Source organism: Mastigoproctus giganteus, chromosome 2 (genome assembly GCF_048544385.1).
Source record: "Mastigoproctus giganteus isolate SK-2022 chromosome 2, ASM4854438v1, whole genome shotgun sequence".
In the NCBI taxonomy this organism is placed as follows: Eukaryota; Metazoa; Arthropoda; class Arachnida; order Uropygi; family Thelyphonidae; genus Mastigoproctus; species Mastigoproctus giganteus.
The window spans coordinates 261,051,859-261,072,916 of record NC_143576.1 but is presented as its reverse complement, the minus strand read 5'-3'; the positions used below and the strand labels follow the sequence as shown (position 1 = coordinate 261,072,916).

The 21,058-nt window shown below is 38.2% G+C and overlaps 1 protein-coding gene across 1 annotated transcript in view; it reads right to left on the bottom strand.

Moving 5' to 3' along the window:
* Positions 1-3,944: 3,944 nt before the first annotated feature.
* The window catches only part of LOC150090431 (uncharacterized), a 136,209-nt gene continuing 119,095 nt past the window's right edge, over positions 3,945-21,058 (bottom strand). Inside the window, exon 14 of the mRNA XM_090390311.1 lies at positions 3,945-4,128. The gene's annotated coding sequence lies outside the window, so the exon portion shown is untranslated. The remainder of the gene's footprint in view (positions 4,129-21,058) is intronic.

Genomic DNA, 21,058 nt, shown 5'->3' with positions numbered 1-21,058 from the left:
CTCTGACCGCTCACTGAGGGTGATGGTAGATAGCTCTCTGTCTTCAACTTCTCCACTAATGCTGCTGTCCCCCAAGGTTCAGTTCTTTTCCCCACGCTTTTCCTCTTGTATATTAATGACTTTCTTCCATTGACCAGAAATCTTATCCATAGTTTTGCTGATAAGAGCACATTACTTTCTAGTTTGAGAAACTTGCCCTGCTCAATCAGCTTCAACTTCTTGAATATCTGCTACCAATTCCTTAAATGCCGATCTCCAGGTAATTCTGCAGTGGGGCAAAGACAACTTAGTTGATTTCAATCCTTATAAAACTCAGTCCTGTCTTATATCTCAAAAAAAGGATTCTTCTACTCCTATCCTTATCTTTGGTGACACTCCAATTTCTAGGCAAGATATCATCTTGCCTACAAAGATCTTTTGGGGATTACCCTTACTTCTAATCTCTCTTGGCACAAGCACATCACAAATATTGCTTCCTCTGCATCTAAAAAACTTGGTTTTCTCTTTCACTCTTGGCGTTACTTTTCTTCCAAACAGCTGTTCACTCTGTACAAATCACAAATCCGGCCTACCATGGAACATTGTTCCCACATCTGGGGCGGTGCTCCCAAAACTTCTCTCAGGCTTCTAGATTCCATTCAGAAGAGGGAAGTAAAGTTAATTAATGACTCACCTCTAACAGAGTCTCTCCACTCTCAGTCTCATAGATGTACTGTTTCTGCTGCATGCCTTTTCTACATATACTTCGATGGGCACTGTTCTTCTGAACTGGCTTCTATAATTCCCACTCTCTCTTTCAAAACAGTCCGAACATGTGCTGCCACCAGCCAACATCCATTTGCTGTCCAACTTACTCACAGAACCAACTTTTCATCTTCCTCGTTTATTCATTCAACTGCCGTTTTCTGAAACAACCTACCTTCATACGTATTTCCTGAAAATTATAGTCTACACAAGTTCAAGTTTAATGTCAACAAATATCTTCTTTCTTCTTCTCAACCTCCAACTCATGCACGATACTAAGTACTATAGGTTCTAATACCTCTCGTGTTTGGGGTTTCCAAAATAAAAACACAAGTATGGAAAGGGGCAGACCTTCCACAGGTTTAGGGAACTTTATGCTGCATTGAAGTGCTTCTACTGCCAATGCTTTAAAAAAATATATTCTTGTTTATACTCTAGCATAACCACCAGGTCAGCGGAATTTACAATAAATCGATCAATACAAATGTTAATCGTATTTAGCAGTCACAGGCTTGAACCGCGGTCCACTCAAAGGGCGTGTGCTACTGCACCTCCACTCCTGACCACTCGGCTATGTCAAGACTTTGCTGTCAGTGTAGTATCACTCTGTGGTGGTTGTTGTTATTTGGTTTTTATGAGCATTAGCAACTAAGGCCATATTGCTCCGAGGATATGCGGTGGTCATTCCCTGAAACTTTCTGCATCCTCCGTATTTGGCGGTCACGGGCTCGAACCCCGGTCTAATCAAGAAACGTGTGCTGCGCACTGCCGTTCCCGCCCACCTGGTTACAGAGGCGCCATCACTCTGTGGTACTACACCGACAGTGGTAGAGAACAAAAAGGACCTTGGGGTAATTGTGCAGGCAGATATGAAATTTTCTGAGCAGTGCAGACAGTCTGCAAGAGTAGCTCATAGTGTCTTGTCAATGATATACAGGAATTTTTCTAGCAGGGATAAGGAGGTGATTATCCCCTTGTATAAGGCAATGGGCAGGCCACAACTTGAGTACTGTATATAGGTCTGGAGGCCTCATTTTAAGAAGGATGTAGAGCTGTTGGAACGAGTTCAGAGAAGGGCAACAAGATTAGTGAATGGAACAAAGGGTTGCTCTTAAGAAGAAAGTCTTAAATTTTGCAAATTACAGTGTCTGGAGACTAGGCACCTGCGAGGTGATCTGATTGACACAGACTACTATGACACAGACTACTATGGAAGCCCAAATAGAGACTTGCAAACAAAACCAGGAATACCAAAATCTGCCCAACGAAGAACCTTTCACTAAGGAAGTGCTCAAGAAGCTGGTGACAGTCTGCCCCAATGCACTGCTCTTCCTATACAACTAATACCTGGCTGAAAGTATTTTCCCCAACACCTGGAAGACTGTAAATGTTTGTTTAATCCTCAAAAACCCAGAGAGGCCAGCCCACCTGCCCAGATCCTACCAACCAATAGCTCTTATCTTTTTTGTGGATCATGGGCTGGCGGTGGCAGAGATAGTATAGGGACAATGAACTGGAAGCTGGGTAAAGAATTAAGGAGTTTTGCTGGATTTGGCAATGAGCGGGACACTACAAAAGGGTGCTATTTTTGTGGCAGCGGAGGCCACTTTGCAAGATGATGTCCGAGTAGAAATAGCCTGAGGAGGTACTGGGGAAGTGGCGAACATTATGAAAGTGACAGAGGTCAGCAGACGCATGAAGTAAGGTCAAATGCTGGAGGAGAACAATACAGTTCAAGTGTTTTAGACAGGGTTGGAGGGAAAGCACAGGAGTTGGAGACTGAGAATGGGGAAAACAAAAGAAAACCTCTTCTGATACAAAAAAAAAAGTCAAAAATAAAATTTTAGAGCAGTTAGATAGCTTGTGAGCTTTGGAGGAGTGAAGTAAGAGTTGTTCTCCTTGGGAAAATTATAACAACTACCTGACTGAGGTTCCAACATACAGGGGTATAAATAAACATATATAAAACATAAAACCACAGTTTCCACAGTGGCACTAGATGACTTATCCAGGTTCTCCTGAGGAAAGGAGGCATGGCTGACTCTCTTGGGTGCATTATAATGATCTGAATTACCAGAAGCCCTCTCATTATCAGACATCTTATGTTATTATTATTAGCCTGAGGCTTATGCTGCACCAACAGAAAAAAAAAAAAAAAATTTCTGAATTACCCTGAAAGAGAAAGAGAGAGAGAGAGAGAGAGAGAGAGAGAGAGAGAGAGAGAGAGAGAGAGAGAGAGAGAGTCAGAAGTAGAAGGGAATCACCAAGAAAGAGAAGAATGATGATATCCAGCTCAGGACCCTGGGTGTGCCAAGCCCATACTCACCAGATGAGAGTCCCTGGGAGGATATGTTCAACTAATCAATATGGTTTCAAAAAGGCTTTTTTTTGCCAAAGATGTAATTGTCACTTTGGTTAAACATTGGAAAGACTCACTTGCTGTTTATGAAATGACAATTTTCATTGACTTTGAGGGCGCTTTTGATTCTCTCTGGTAGCAGACAGCTCTCGAGTCTCTCCGAATTGCAAATTGTAACTAATAATAAAATTAATAAAATTGTACAACAGTAAAATTGTGACACAGAAGGTTAATATTATTAACGAAACTGACTGTTACTTTCAGTCTGTCAGCCTACTGGACAATCTCTGTACCACCATCTGTTGGAGGAAGTTTGAACTACAACATACCACTTCTGTTTATTTTCAAAATTATAAAATATGGTGGTTGCTATTTAGTTCTCAGCACTACAGTTTATCTTAGTACTGAGAACTAAATATTATATTCATAAAGGAGAAAAATCACTAGAGGGGGAGGTTATCTCCCCACACGGCAATTACTCTCAGATTTATGTGGCTACTAATAAGTTTGGAAATGTGTCCAATTTCAGGTGGTGTCAGATTTCACTATGCTGAGTTTGAAAGTTTGCAGTGCACTTTTTAGCAGCTGGAAAAGTTTTAAATATATTAAAAGATTACACTTTTAAAAGTTTTTCAAAATATTTACTGGGACCTTAAAAAGAGCCTCATCTGTTCATTTAAATAAGGTAAAGAAATTTAATAATATTTCACTCCAAATTCAGAAATAAGGATTGGCACAAAAAAATTATATTCACATTCACTATTACAAGTTTGGAAAGATAATATAAGCTTACCAGATAGCTTCCTGAAAGGGGTTTCATTTTTACAAAGCTTAGCCACTCCACAAATTAAAATAATATAATCATTCTCCACAGTTCTTCGAAAATCTCTGAATGATGATCTTTTATATGACATATGAACCAACAAACAAATTCCTCTTCTTAAGCACTCAAGTTGGGTAGGATTTTGATCTATGTTGTAATTCTGTAACTGCTTCAGTAAGCTTGTAATCATAACTGGTAACCACTAAAAACAATATCACATTCATCAACAAATCACAAAAAATTCAATAGTTATTAAATAATACACAGTTATTAAATAATACAGGTGGGCAAGTCAAACAAAAATAATATTTTTACTTTCAATATTAAACATTGCCACGGGTATTTAGTGATTGGTACAAATACTTCAAGAGAATAGGACACACTGACTGTCCTCTGTGTGTGGTGTGCACCACAGCAAAGATAATATGGCGTTCCGTTCACAGTGACTTGGTCAGTTTCTTACTGTAGAGGGAAAATCTCTATCAGAAATTTGCTAGCTAAGGGAAAAGATGCACGCCATCAGCATGCAGATGTCATTCGATAATAATGTGACAACTGGGAAAGTGGTTAATGACCAGTGCATTTTTTTTTTAGTTTGGGTTTCACTGCACATCAGCAACCAATGCAATTAATGCACCAAAACCAGGTCATGTAGTAATAGTAAATAATGGAGACATGTGATGCAAGAAAGCAAGTGCATGAGCTTATGTAGCATCAGCTAAAAAAAAAACAATTTCACACAATCCATTCCATCTAAAGGTTTGTTCAGTTCCTCCTCAAATTTATTTAAGCTCTTAACTTCCATAAAGGACAGATGGAAGTTTGTTCCACCAATTAACCACATGCTGGCTAAAGGCAAATTTCCACACATCTATTCTACAACTGCCTTTTCGCAATTTCAATTTATGCCCCCTCAGGTTCGTAATCTCAGCAAGCAGAAGAATCCCATCAGAATTCAGCATGTTCAACCCCACTCAAGGCCAAATACACTTCAATTAGATCACCTCGCAGGTGCCTAGTCTCCAGATGCTGCAACTTGCAGAACTTTCAAGCCTTTCTTCGTAAGCACACCCCTTTGTTCCTCTCACCAACATTGTTGAAACCAAGATTGGTGAGAGGAACAAAGGAGTGTGGCCTGACCATTGCCTTATACAAAGGGATAATCACCTCCTTGTCTCTGCTAGCAAAATTCCTATATATCATTGACAAAACTACGATCTGCTTTGGCAGCCAGTCTGCACTTCTCAAAGAACTTCATATCTGGCTGCACAATTACTCCCAGGTCTTTTTCACTTTCAACTTCCCTGAGTGTAGTACCACACAGTTGGTACATTTCTCTTGGGTTATTGCTACCCATATGCAGTACTTTGCATTTGTCAATGTTAAACTTCAGTTGCCACTTCTCAGCACATTTGCCCAACTTTTCTACATCCTGTTGCAGTAGCATATTGTCTTTACTGTCATTAACAACCCTGCCAACTTTTGTATCATCTGCAAACTTGGACATTAGGCCTGATATACCTTCATCAATATCACTGATAAATACAGAAAACAACAATGGGCCCAGCACCGAACCCTGGAGGACTCTTCTAATAACATTAGTCCACATAGAGGAGTGTCCATTCATTACCACTCTCTGCCGTCTCCCACTCAACCATCCCTTTATCCATTGTAGCAGCTTACCCTTAATGCCATACCGCTCCATTTTGTACAGCAGTCTTCCATGTGCAACAGTATCAAAAGCTTTCCTGAAATCCAAGTATATGATATAAAAATTATTTTTTTGCATCCAGTTCCTTTGTGACCACATCGTAGTATCAAATCAAATTGGTCAGACAAGACTTCCCCTTAACAAACCCATGCTGTGTGTGAATTTTAACTGCATGTCTTGTTTAGGTGATTTTGGTATGAAAAGCCTAGTAGCCTCCAAGATGCAACTATAAATAAGTATTAAAAATATATTTTAAAGGAATTTAAGTCCCTGAAGGCTTCCCAATTAGAATTCACTGTTGGTAACATCACCAGTTGATCCGACAGTATAGAATTTAAAAACTGTCTGAGACTGCTGTAGTCACCATTACGAAAGCAAAAACTCATTAACTACCATTAAGGATAAAGGGTAGTTACATCTTTAAGTAAATACCACATCAGTACACTGTGATTACTGTCATCTAGTGGTTCCTTTATCTGCAAATTCTTAATGTATGAATAATCACTGCTGATAATCAGATCACGAGTATTACTCCCTCTGGTTGCCCCTCAAACATGTTGCTGTAGAAAACAATCCTCCAATAAATCCACAAAAGTCTTGCTAGCGTGCGAGTGACCAAATCCGCAAGTTTCAGTCAACATCTGGAAAGTTAAAATTCTCCATTACAAGACATTCTGATTTACTTGCCCACTCTATTTCTCTGACAACTGTTTGTTATACTCAGAGTCATTAGGCCTATAACACACTTCTACTCTCATTTTCCCTTTCCCAGTGTTTATGTCACACCAAACTGACTCAACATTGCACTGTCCACCCATGTCAACTGGATGCACTTCCTTAGATTTTGTGTTTCTTAACTAACAGCATAACTCCTCCTCCTCCCTTCCTTCCTACTCTTTCTGCACACATTGTACTCCCCAAATTCCAATTCTGCACTGCTTTTACCTGTGTGACACCATGTCTCTGATATCCCAACCATATCTTCCTTTGATGCCTTGATCAGCACTTCGAATTCAAATTTATTTACTATACTTCTAGCATTGGTGTACATGCATACACCTGTTCTTACTCTTAGTTATCCTAACACAGCCCATGTATTTACTTGTTCCATGATGACTCCCTGCAACTCTTGAAATCCCCAGCAACTTGCTCTCTAGGCTGCTGCTCATTACAATAGAAGCAGTGCAAGACTCACTTTTGCATCTGCCTGCGGCTACTATTAATCTGTGAAGGTAATACAGATAAGATATATATACACGAAAAACGGTTTCAGTGACCTATAATGACACTGAAACCCGTAGTGACCTATCGTTACATAGTAACCTATGTCTAAAGGACACCTTTAGACATAGGTCACTACTGTATGTCTAGGTGCATTTATAAAGATAAAATATACATAAAAAAATATAAAGACATATAACTATAAATAAGTATAAAGATATATAACTATAAATAAATATAAAAAATATATTTTAAATAAATTTAAGCAAGTTTACAGATATAGATATAAAAAACAACTGGCATATAGCAACCACTGGATAAAATCTGACTGAGTGTATAATGGTTAGATGGCTAAAACCAGTAGAAGACAGATGGGATTCATTTGTAAAGCATGAACATACAAATAAAATATGGCAAATGGTTAAAATAGTGTTACAGTTTTCACATATGGGGGGGGCCCACAAGCACTCAGAAAAAAATTACTAGCTAACATATTGTGTCCTATGCAGAGGCAAGCAAGAACAACCTCCTCTCTATAACTGCTGGACAGACTAGACTGCCAGAGTTTGATTATGGGCTTCACCTGATATAACTTATTTGTAACATCTTCATGGTATGATTGTTGCAACTAGGAGTATAACTTGCTACTTATTTGATGCCTGTAGTTTGTACAGGGGACTAGCAAGGTGTGATCATTCTGGGGTTGTGCTAACCAGGCTATAACATCTGCCAGTTCATTACTACTGATCCCAATGCAGCTTATGAACCAGCAGAAGCAGATATCAAATAAACATTCAAAAAGAGAATGTAGCATCTACTGAACACAGGTCAGGACTGGATGAGAGTTATATCTCATTGGTTATAACACCTGTAATGAACTTAAAGTATCCATATATATTACACACCTTTGATAATTGTAAGATTTAAGGTGGTCTAAGACCAACTGTATAGCACACAACTCTGTAGTGTATAACTTTTTTTGCATGGAGGGAATCTTTTCAGGTACAGTATTATCTGGGGAAAGCAGAGTCCACAGATGATAATATCTCAGATTTATCTGTAAAGACAGGGATAAGGTCTGAGTGTCCAGTGCTATGGGCAGCAGACAGATGGAGTACACGTCTTTCCTCATTTTTATTGTTTGGGGTTTAATGGTGCAAGAGCAGCTTCGGCTATATTGTGCCTGTTCAAGTTTTGTTATTTCCTGTTATACTGTTACTGATTTGACATATTAGATATGATTGGTTAGGTTTATTAAACTGAGGTGTGAAAAGAGCTCACTGACGTTTGATTTTTCTCCCATAATGACTTTCCTCATTCTTTAATGGAGAAGTTGCATGATAGTAATAGTATTTTCCATATAGTGCAAGGAAGCAAGAGGCTTTTGCTGCACTGGCCAAAAAAAAAAGGTTGCTCCATGCTTCCATAATTGAAGTGTTCTTTGCAATAAAGATTTGATCACCTTTATGGCTTTAGCCCATATATTTAGGACATAATGTAATATTGAGCATATTAGTGAAAAATAAAATTTCTATTTTTGTTGTTAGAGAAAAAAGTATTTCTGGTATAATAAAAAAAAAAAAAAAAAAAAGAGAGAGAAAGAAATGTAATCTATTAATTAAATAGTTAATGTGCTTATTCCAAGATAGCACATGATCTATCCATAATCCTAAATATTTGTGATGTGATACTACTTAAACTAATTCAATTTCTTTTCTTTTTAGTGCAGACAGGCACTGGAATGTAAATCATTAACTTCGCTTGGAAATGGTATCCGATGAAATACATGAAGAGAATGTATTTCATTCTCTTCATGTATAAGAGAAGACTATCACATGAGTATAAAGGTCTTACAACTGTCTCCTTTTTTTCTAACAGCTGAATTATCTATCTTACTTAAGATGGATAATTCAACTATTAGAAAAAAGGACTTTTTAAGAACTTGATTAATGTGGAAATTTACTCTCAGAGGAATATTACGAAATTCCAAGTTTGAATGCAAGTCTGGTTGATTTATATACCTTGGCCTAATAAACAATGCCCAAAGCTTTCATTTAAATATTAATTCATACATTTAGCCTATAAATTCATGGCTGTAAATGAGGAACATAAAAGAGCACTGCAGCTCCACATAACTAAATGTGGAGCTGCAGTGCTTTTACTCAAATCTCCCCAAATCAAATTTACAATTCCATATTATAGTCTCCAACTGTATATCTATTTCTTCTCTCTCTCATCTGTACTCTACATATATTGCACATTGCAGTATGATCCCAAGAATGGTGAAAATTTTAATCAGTTTAGTGCCAAGGTACAGTAGCATGATAACTTATGACATGTGTTGCAAACATAACAAAAAAAAAAGCTTATTTTGTGATTGAAAGTACAATACAAGATAATGCCATTCACCAATTATAACAAGAATATGCATCAAAATGCCAAATATTCAAAAGGCAAGTAGAACAAGTAACAGACAGTTTATTAATAAGCAAAAAGTTAATCAGTTCTGCATGTAATAGTGATAACTAAATAAGAGTTGTGACATCTCAAATTCCATTTCAATAATGACTTTAGGCTAATTAACAATACAGACTTTCAATAATACAGAATATGGAAACAGATATTTTGTATCATTAACTGCATAAATATTTAGAATGGAACATTCTACAAAAGGTTGCCGCTGTTCTTCCAATCCAGTTGCACATTTAACCGAAGCTAGCCAATGTGTACACACATACCACAAAATCTTTTTTTACTTCAGTGGCAAGCATCAGTTGAAACTGTTTAATTCTATCTTTCCTTCTATCACTTCTCTATAGGTAGTAATAAATTTCCACCAAATATTCATTCACACAAATTAATAAGACAAGGACAGCCTGTTACCACCAAGTGTGCTCAATCTCCTCTTTTAATAACTTTGCTACTTTAGCTTTTAGGCCCACCTAACAGGCACATTATCAACACAAAGTGTCAGACAGTTTTTTTTTTTAAGGAATCTGTGCTTTAGGATTGTTCAGAAGATGCCCATTATTATACCCTCCCTGTGGAGTCACCTTCCATTGCTGGCATTGACAGCAAGCTCCTTTTGAATTGATTTTTCTTTAAATTGGGAAAGGTCAGCATAATGAGATATAACTTGGGATAACTTTGATTACTGCCAATGTAGCAACTGAAAATAGCCAATTTTCCAGAGCCATCATTACCTAACATATTTCTGAACAATACATGTGTACAATCAGAACAACTCAAAATAAGATTATATTTTCTAACATAAGAAGCAAATAAACTTTCAATGTATACGACATCATCATCACTGTGAAATCAATTTTACTGTCCTTTTGCTTATTTGTTTGAAATGTTTGATTACATTACATTTCGCACTTCGTGAAATTGAAAAATTACATCTACATACAGTACACACCAAGGCAAATGTATTACCATTTTCAGATTTTACAATGCATGGAATATCTTGAATACAGGCCTTCTGAAATTCTATGCAGTTAATTATCTTAACACTACACAAGTACAGCAGACTCTCGATTTACAGGGATCGGATTAACCGGACAAGGACCGGCGTTAAAAGTCTTCATTGGGAGATTAACAGAAGGGACTGCTTCTACAGGGGGATGGGATACACTTAAATAGAAAGGTTGCAAGAATATTTGCTGATGCAATTGAGGCAATGTTAGGTGGGTCGGAAAACTGCTAGCTTGGTGGGATACAAGGACTAATAGATTAACAGCAGCCACTGGCAGAGGTGAAACTGATTCTTGAACTGCTTCTATTGGAATGAGCAGAAGCCTGGAAAACAAGATGCAGGATATTTCAGAGACTGCTGGGAGTCATTGCGGTACAAGTAAACACATGGGTTGTGTTAGGGTAGCTAAGACAAAGAACAGGTGCATGTATACTTGCGTGTACACCAATGCTAGGAGTTTGGTAAATAAATTTTATGAATTTGAGGTATTGCTCAAAGCATCAAAGGCAGATATTGTTGGGATATCAGAGACGTGGTGTCACACAGATATAAGGAATGCAGAACTGGAATTTGGGGAGTACAACGTCTACAGAAAGGATAGACAGGACAGGAGGGGAGGGGAGGGGAGGAGGGGTTATGCTATTAGTTAAGAAACACATAAAATCCAAGGAAGTAAAGCCAGTCGACATCGCTGGACAGTGCAGTGTCAAGTCAGTTTGGTGTGACATAAGCACTGGGAGATCAAATTTGAGAGTAGGAGTGTGCTATAGGCCTAATGACTCTGATGAGTATAATAAGAAACTGTACAGAAAATAGAGTGGGCCAGTAAATCAGAGTCTTATAATGGGGGATTTTAATTTCCCAGATATTGACTGGAATTTGTGGGTTGGTCACTCACACACTAGCAAGGCATTTGCGGATTTATTGGATGATTGTTTTCTATATCAGCATGTTCGGGAGGAAACTAGAGGGAGTAATACTCTTGATTTGATTATCAGTATGATTCTTCATGCATTAAGAATCTGCAGATAGAGGAACCACTAGGTGGCAGTGATTACAGTGTGCTGAAGTGGGATTTACTCAAAGAGGTAACTACCATCAGGGGTAAAGGGAAGGGTTATTGCTTTCGTAAAGGCGACTACGATGGACTGAGATAGTGTTTAAATTCTATACGGTGGGACCAACTGATGATGTTACCAACAGCAAATTCAAAATGGGAAGCATTCAAAGAACTTATCTTGGAAGATACTAGGCTTTACGTACCAACTAAGAAATATTGTTCAAGGTTTCGGCCTAAATGGAGGTCAGATGAACTAATGAGACAGATGGCAGAGAAGAAAATGCTTGGGATACATATAAATTAACACATGACACAGAAGCCTATGATAGATATAAGTTGATCTGTAACCAAGTTACAAAGGAGGTTAGGCAGGCGAAGGCAGATTACGAGAAATCTTTGGCAAGGGATGCAAAGAAAAACAGCAAAGAGTTCTTTACTTATGTAAACTCTAGAAGGAAGGGGATGAATCAGATTGGTCCACTTGATATCGATGGTTCAACTGTTGATGATCCTGCTCGGGTAGCTAACAAACTAAATGAATATTTTGCATCGACATTCACACATGAGGAGTTATTTAGCGAGGGGAATGCCATAGGTGTATTCAACTCTGGCAGTAAGCTTGATGATCTTGTAATAACTGAGAGTAAAGTAGAGGAGAAATTGTGGAAGATAAACACAAGAAAGGCACCTGGGGTGGATGGGATCTATCCAGCTATATTGAAGGAGGCAGCAAAGGAAGTAAGCAAACCCTTAGCCATAATTATGACAGCTTCCTTGGACTCAGGGGAGGTACCCATAGACTGGAGATGTGCAAATGTGACCCCAATTCACAAAGGAGGATCAAAGGCTGACACAAGTAATTATAGACCTGTGAGTTTAACTTCTGTTCCAGGAAAATTAATGGAGGCACTGGTTAAAGAAGCACTGCAGGATCATCTAGACAAGACTTCAGTTATAGCTCGGACACAGCATGGTTTTGTTAAGGGGAAGTCTTGCCTGACCAATTTGATTGGATACTATGATGCAGTCACAAAAGAACTGGATGCAGGGAATAACTTTGATATTATATACTTGGATCTTAGAAAGGCTTTTGATACTGTTGCACATGGAAGACTGCTGCACAAACTGGAGCAGTGCGACATTGGAGGCAAATTGCTGCTATGGATAAAGGGGTGGTTGAGGGGGAGAAGACAGAGAGTGGTAATCAATGGACACTGCTCATCATGGACCAAAGTTATTAGTGGAGTCCCTCAGGGTTCAGTGTTGGGTCCATTATTGTTTTCTGTATTTATAAATAATATTGATGATGGTATAACAAGTTTAATGTCCAAGTTTGCAGACGATACAAAAGTTGGCAGGGTTGTTAAGGACACTACTGATGCTATACTCCTGCAACAGGGTCTGGAAAGGTTGAGCAGATGGGCTGAGAGGTGGCAAATGAAGTTTAACATTGACAAATGTAAAGTACTACATATGGGAAACAGCAACCCCAGAGAAAAGTATCAACTCTGTGGTACTACACTGACAGTGGTAGAGAATGAAAAGGACCTGGGGTAATTGTGCAGGCAGATATGAAGTTCTCTGAGCAGTGCAGATGGGCTGCAACAGTAGCTCATGGTGTCTTATCAATGATATATAGGAATTTTTCTAGCAGGGATAAGAAAGTAATTATTCCCTTGTATAAGGCAATGGTCAGGCCACACCTTGAGTACTGTATACAGGTTGGAGGCCTCATTTCGAGAAGGATGTAGAGCTGCTGGAACGAGTACAGAGAAGGGCAACAAGATTAGTGAATGAAACAAAGGGTTGCTCTTATGAAGAAAGGCTTAAGTTTTGCAAATTGCAGTGTCTGGAGACTAGGCACCGGCGAGGTGATCTGATAGAGGTGTATGAAGCCTTGAATGGTTTGAGCATGCTCAATGCTGATGGGATTCTGCCTCTTGCTCAGAATAATCATCTGAGAGGGCATAAGTTCATATTGAGGAAGGACGGATGTAGGTTAGATGTCCGGAAGTTTGCCTTTAGCTAGCGGGTGGTTGGATGGTGGAACATACTTCCATCCCTTGTTGTGGAAGTTGATAGCCTAAATAAATTTAAGGCTCAGCTGGACAGGTATTTCGAACGAACGGAGGGATGAAGTGGAAGTTTTTTTTTTTTTTTTTTTGGCTGATACTGCATAAGCTTGCTTTCTTGCATCATATGCCTCTACTAATGCTAATGATTAATGTGCCTATTATCTTGCAACCCCCCCACTGTCTTCATACCCGCTGCTCAAAAAAAAAAAAAAAACGGATAAATATGGCCTTAGTTGCTAATGCTCCTAAAAACCAAAATAACAACAGCTCAAAAAAAAAATTGAGTTTGTTTTAGTGTGTCGATTGTTGTGTTCCATCACACAGCAACAAGATAAATTTTGTTTTGTTATTAATGTCAGGGATGTCGACATTTTTTTAATAGTAAAGTTTTTTTGTTTAGAAATTGCGAAAATGATAGGTAAATGCAAGAGTTGCACTTTCAGTTAAACAAAGACTTGAAATTATTCAAAAGTTTGAAAACGGTGCATCTGTTAAATCTCTAATGAACCATTATAATGTTGGTGACCAAACCATATGCGAAATTGTAAAAAATAAAGGGAAGCTATTAGATTTAAAATCGACATTGAAAAAAATAAAGCATCGTATTGGACACGTGAGTAGTATGTGGTAAGTTTTCTTATCTATCGCCATATTTTTTACAAAGGTTGCTGAACATTTTTGGATACAGTAAGTCCCCGACTTACGCAACTACGGATTTACGTAAATTTGTTTTCATTCAATTTTTTTTTTTTTTTTTATTATTTATTTTTTTTTTTAGGATTGTAAAATTTAAAACAACAAAAAAAAAAAAGAATAATAAGCAATCAATAATGACGATCACGGCATGCACAAATTGCACAAGTGAGATCGGAGTAACAAGCAAAAAAATAGGAAAGAAGAGAAGATTCTTACAATTATTTATGTTTCTTTTTTATATGACTGAAGATTTTAGTGAAGGGGGACACACACTTAACCATAATAACGTAAAAACCAACAGAATTGCAGCTATCGGTATCATCGCAAATGCAATAAGATCGAGTTTACTACCCGTTTATAACAGAAAAGCCCAATAAAACGGAAAGTGCAAATTGTTTTTGTTTTTTGGTGACCTCCAGAAATGTGCTTTAGTAAAATGCGAGCTCGCGCAGGGTGATAACAGTGAGTTTGCCTTAACCCTGTGAAGTTCTTTCCAGAAAATTTCATTTTGACCATTATCGTGGTGCCAACTAAGAGACAGTGACAGTGCTACAAGTAAATCTACCAACAAAAGCGATCAATTTGGATCAGAAAATTAAACTAATAAGAATATATGAAAATGGTCAAACATTAACAAGTACCGTACTGAATTCAGATTTGTCAATAATTATATAGCAGCAATATGTTACTAGTCATTCCCAAGTTACATAAAACTCAACGAAGTAAGAAGTAGTGAACGTATCCCTTATGTATGTCGGGTACTTCCGTATTTTTGGATTAACCAGGAAATTGATTATCCGGGATTTGTTTTTTTACCATCTATCCCGGAAAATCGAGAGTCTACTGTACCATAACTGCAAATTACAGAGAACACCACCATTATCCTCTGTTTCTATTTTGCAATGCAGATTAGTACACCTGATGTCCAATTTGTTAATGAAAATAGACGGAAATTTGCAAAATTTTAAAAAATTCTGATTTTTCGTGAAAAGAAAGAGATGAAGAACAACAGTTTTTCAAAAATATGGAGAAGGAAGCTATCACCAAGTATATTACGAGGTTGAAATGGAGAAGGCACCATTTAGAATTAAAAAAAAAAAAAAAAAAAAAAGACTGATTCTCCATTATAACTCTTGAAAGTTGGCAGCTATGCAGAAGTTACAATTATGTGAATTCTTTGGTTCCAAACACTATTTCTGAGGAAGTACAGAAATATACTTTTTTTTTTTTTTTTGGTAGTTATTGGCGCATAGGCTTCTGCGGCCATAATGCACCTCCCAAGGTTTTTGCAGTACTTTGATCCAAGCCCGAGGTGGGAATTGAACCCGCGACCTTTGGGTTGCCAGGCAGGCACTTTACCCACCCGGCTAGCCCGGTCGGCCCAGAAATATACTGTACAGTCAGTCCTCGTATTGTACGAAAGTTGTGTTCCTAGAAACCCTGGTGCAATGCAAAATCGTGCAATATAAACAACAGGCCCTATGGGAAAAATAGGGTTAGGTGCCGACCACCCAAGATTGAACACACATTTGTAACCAAAACATTACCAAATACAACAAATAATCATAATAAAATACTTACGTATTTTATTAAAACTATTACGTAATAATAGGGTTACGTTCCTGAGAAATGTTGCGAATACCGAAAACGCGAATACTGAGTAAAAAAGTAAAAATAAGGTCCCATAGTAAAAAAGGGGTTCCGTTCCAAAGTATGAAATATATAAGAAAAACTAGTCTAAAATTTTGTCTATGAATGTATTATATGTACCTTCATAATATGACTATGTACATAGAAGTACATAGTGAAATGCAAGCATATGGCATTGAAATGAAAATAAGAAACAATTTAATATTAAATGTAATATTTATTAGAAATTTCAAACAAATCTTTCAAACCAGTGCCTTTGCTAGCAAAAAAAACTTATCCCACCAGTGCTATCACCAGTTTCGCTAAAGTGTTGATAAAGGAATTTTGCCTTTTCACGAATGATGAGTGAACTTAACGGAATTTTATTTTGAGTTCAGTCTTCTATCCACAGATTTAAAGCGTTTTCCATTTTTTCTAATTTAACATCACGAGTTACAGAGCAAATTTTTGAAGCAATTAGCACGTTTTCACGGACACTACGGTGGATTTTTTCTTCCGATTTTTTGATTGATTGTACCATTGACTCACTGATTTTATAATGTTTTGCCACTGAGGAGACACTTTCACCATTAGAAATTTTGTCTAATAACTCAATTTTATTCGCTACTGTCATCACCTTCTTTGATATTTTCACATTTCTCTTGTTATTCGTAGCCATATTTTTGTACGGGTCAGAAAGAACTTATGTACAATAAAGTCACTTTTGTCCGTTAACATTCTCGAAAGTCTGTTTTACACTGGAAAATGGTAGATTTATCACTTTTGTAAGCATATCAATTTATAAATTGATAAATTTATTCAATTTATAAGCATATAAATTAAAAGCAAACGACGAAAACTTCCATTACAAGCGCATAACACATACTGAACAAGGATTAGCGAAAAACATCCACGCTCGCGATTTTGTTACCCCTCTCCCCCCACCCACTGAGCGCTGTTTTGAACAGGAAAGATAATTTTAGCCATGCCCATGTTTTTTTATGGTGGATAACATTCACGGCGCTTTAAAATTCACATTTTTTTAGGTTTCATTTTATATTAAATCAGCGATCGCGAATACGCGAATACAGATACCGCGAATAGCGGGGTTTACTGTTGCTACTGCTTTTGCTTCTATCGTAAGCCAACTTGTTTTTTGTTTGATTTTGTATCCAAACAGATGACAGCTGTTCCATCTCTTCCAATTCTTTGTGTCTAATGGATTTTAATTACACTTTGAGTTGTTCCTGCTATGAAAGTTTTTTTCTCTGCATTGCCTCATTCAGGCCTGTAGCACGTGCAATATCACACGGTATTTCATTTCGCTCAAAGCGTTTCACAATTTCATATTTTTTCTCTTATCAACAGAGGCGGACTGGCCATAAGCTTTACCGGGGAAACCCCGGTGGGCCGGAGGCTGGTGTGATTTTGGCCATAAACCATAGTATGAGGCCACTAAAAATTTTCCAGGGTAAGAAGTTTTGACCCAGTATGCCTCTGTTTATCGATATTGCTTTTCTTTTTCTCCCTGAATCTGTAGTGTCTTCATCATGACGCTTCCTGTTCACACCTTTTAAGAATTTTACTCATTTTTAGGGAATAAAGCACAATTACAAAATGAAGAGGCAAGCTCGATACACATAAACAAAGCTGCGCGCGTATAGCAACTGAATAAACAACACCATAAAGGCAGAGATACATTAACACCTCACATTTTACTAAAGCACATATCTAAGGGTTACTACCATAAAACAATAAAAACAATTTCCAGTTGTGTTTCTGCCAGTGGAATCTGTTATAAACTGGTAGTAAACTCGATCTAATTGAATGCGATTATACCAATAGCTGGAATTGTGTTGGTTTTTACGTTATTATGGTGAAATGTGTTTCCCCTTCACTGATATAAAAAGCATAAATACATTTTCAGAATCTTCTCTTCGTTCCTATCATGTTGCATTCTGTTGGGGTGATTCTGCATTCGACTGCCATTTCTTGTAAACACAAAGTCGAATCGTGCATAAGCGAATTCGGTTCGTGTTATATAAGATATCGTTCCCCTATTTATAAATCGTGTATGATCGAATTCGTGTAGTGTAAACACGTGTTATACGAGGACTGACTGTATAATGATACTATATTTAGCATTAGAATTAGTAGAGTCATATGATGGAAGAAAAGCAAGCAGAAATAACATCAAAAAAAAAAAAAAAACATTTTCCATTTTACCCATCCATTCGCTCCAAAAAGTTTGTCCAGTTCTTCATTGAATTTATTTAAGCTATCAACTTCCACAATGACAGATGAAAGACTTTTCCAGCAATCAGCTACCAGTAGGCTAAAGGCAAACTTCAGCACATCTATTCTACAACTGTCTTTCTTCAAATTGAGTTTATGCTCCCTCAGGTTTTTAATCTGAGCAAGAGGAAGAATCCCATCGGAATTGAACCTGCACCTTCACGGTGGTGGGCCTGTTAGTAATCCCGGGTATAACCTCCATTCACAAGTACATGGTGGGTGACCACCCAGGTGTGAACCAACGTAAGCAGGAGTCGAGGTGTGGCGTCCACACCACATAGAGTAATGCCGCCCCTCTATGTTACCAGGCAGTAAAGTGGTAGATGACTCTCTCAACCGGCACAATACCACCACTTTGCTTATTGGAGGCTTGAAGTGGTGGAGCCAATGTTTAGTCTCTAGAGCTAAGTTCCGGTCAACCCTTCCCTATCTCTTCTGTCATGCAGTATGATTGATGACTTTTGAGGTTATGATGAACATCGTGGCGAGATCCAATATTCCTTACATTTCGAGGGTACAGCTCTAAAAGAGTGTTCGCAGGCCGGACACTAGTTAGTACACCGGACCGAACCGACTGGTAACTCTCTAGGAGGCTTCCGGATCAGCTAGTGTATAATGTTGCTACCTCTACTCTGCCAGATAGTGACTGGAGGCAGTGCGAGTAGTGTGTATGCAGGGAGCATTGTCGAGTCCATGGTATGTCAAGGATCTGGGCAAAATTCTTACCATATCCAAAAATTTCATTACTTCATACAGCATGTCCCACCCACTTTTTCTTACTATTGAATACACCATGAATTGTCAAACTAATAGAGCAAGCTTATCTGCGAAAAGATCTAAACCTCCCAGGCACTTCCTAATTCATTTCACAAATATACGTGGTCTCAATTCTAATCTCAACAATGTCCATTTCCACTTGCAGTCTGCCAAACCCCATGTACTTTTTCTGACAGAATCTCAGTTATCGGTTGATTCAACTACTGCTCATCTCAGATGCCCAAATTATTCGCTGTATGATTCCTTTCACCTCAAAGTGGTACTTGTGTATATGTGCGTTCTGATATTCCTTGTCAAAGACTTGGCAATTTGGAATCTCCACTCTTTGATCTTCTCTGGCTTAAAATCTCTCTACCTTATTGTGTTAAATTCATCTGTTGTCTCTACCGTTCTCCTAACTCCACTAATCACTTGAAGCTCTTTGACTTCCTCTCTTTGCAACTTGACTTTCTCCAGTCCAACTTTCCTAACAGTGAGGTAATTATCCTTGGTGATTTTAATGTTCACAACTCCAGCTCTCTTCCGTTTTCAAGATGCTGAGCCTTTTGCAATTACTAATGACCTTGCACAGATTGTTCATTCACCTACAAGAATACCGAGTAATCCTAATCATACAGCCAACACGCTTGATCTTTTTCTCACAAACAACCCTTCTAAGTACACGGTTGAAGTGAGAGGTCCTTTAGGCACATCAGATCACAACTTGGTGATTGTCTCTTCTCCAATGGAGCCTTTATCTCATGGCTATTCCCAACCTCGTGTTGTTTGGCATTACAAGAATGCAAAATGGGATGACCTGCGTGATTTCTTTTCTTCTTTTCCTTGGTTGGATTACTGTTTCAAAACTTCTGATGTCAACGTTTGCTCAGATCGTGTCAGTGAAATTATTCTTGCAGGAATGGAATCCTTTATCCCACATTCCACTTTAAAATCTCATCCTTTATCTAAACCTTGGTTTTTCCAATAAATGAGCTAAGGCTGTTCACAAGAGAAGAATGTTGCATATCGTAATTGGCTTGTTTCTAATTCTTCAGTTTCATTTGCTGCCTACACCAAAGCTCACAACAATTGTAAAGCAGTTATTAATCAGTCCAAACTAGAGTTTGAACAGGCTACGAGTAGAAAACGTGCTTCTTGTCTAATGGTAGCCGAGCATTCTGGTCTCTTGCCAAAGCCATTGGCCGCAACTTTTGCCCATCTCTGCTCCCACCTCTGTCCAAACCAGATGGTTCTGTTGTCACTTCAGCCAAGGATAAAGCTGACCTGCTAGCATCCCATTTTTCTTCCAACTCATGTATTAATGATCTTGGTAAAACACCTCCGACCATTTCCAACATGCTCCATTCAACGCCTCCTGTGGTCTTCCGTCTAAAGGATGTCAGAAGGATTTTGACGAATCTTGATGCTAAGAAAGCTCCAGGTCCTGATGGTATTTCTCCACTTATTCTCAAAACCTGTGCTCCTGACCTTACTCCTATTCTTTGCCACCTTTTTTCACTTTCTTACTCCAAAGGTGTTTTTCCTTCTGCTTGGAAATTTGCTCATATCCAGCCAGTTCCTAAAAAGGGTGACAAATCCCTCCCATTCAATTATCGTCCCATTGCAATTACTTCTACTCTTTCTAAAGTAATGGAGAAATCAATTAACCACCAACTCTTAAACTACCCAGAAACCTTCCATCTGATCTATGATCGCCACTATGGATTCTGTCAGTGTCCATCCACTGGTGATGTTCTGGCTTATGTTACCCATTTATGGATTAATTCAATGGAAAGGTTCGGTGAAACACAAATAGTTGCTCTTGACATCTCAAAGGCTTTCGATCGTGTTTGGCATAAAGGTCTTCTAAACAAGCTTCCATCTTATGGTTTGCCAACTGTTTTTGGTAATTGGTTATCCAGTTTTCTCTCTAATCGCTCACTGAGGGTGATGGTAGATGGCTCTCTGCCTTGTAACGTCTCCACTAATGCTGGTGTCCCCCAAGGTTCAGTTCTTTCCCCCACTCTTTTACTCTAGTATATTAATGACCTTCTTCAATTGACTGGAAATCCTATCCATAGTTTTGCCGATGATAGCACAATGCATTCCACTTTCCATTTTGAGAAACCTTGCCCTGTTTAATCAGCTTCAACTTCTCGAAAATCTGCTACCAATTCCTTAAATGCCGATCTTCAGGTAATTCTCCAGTGG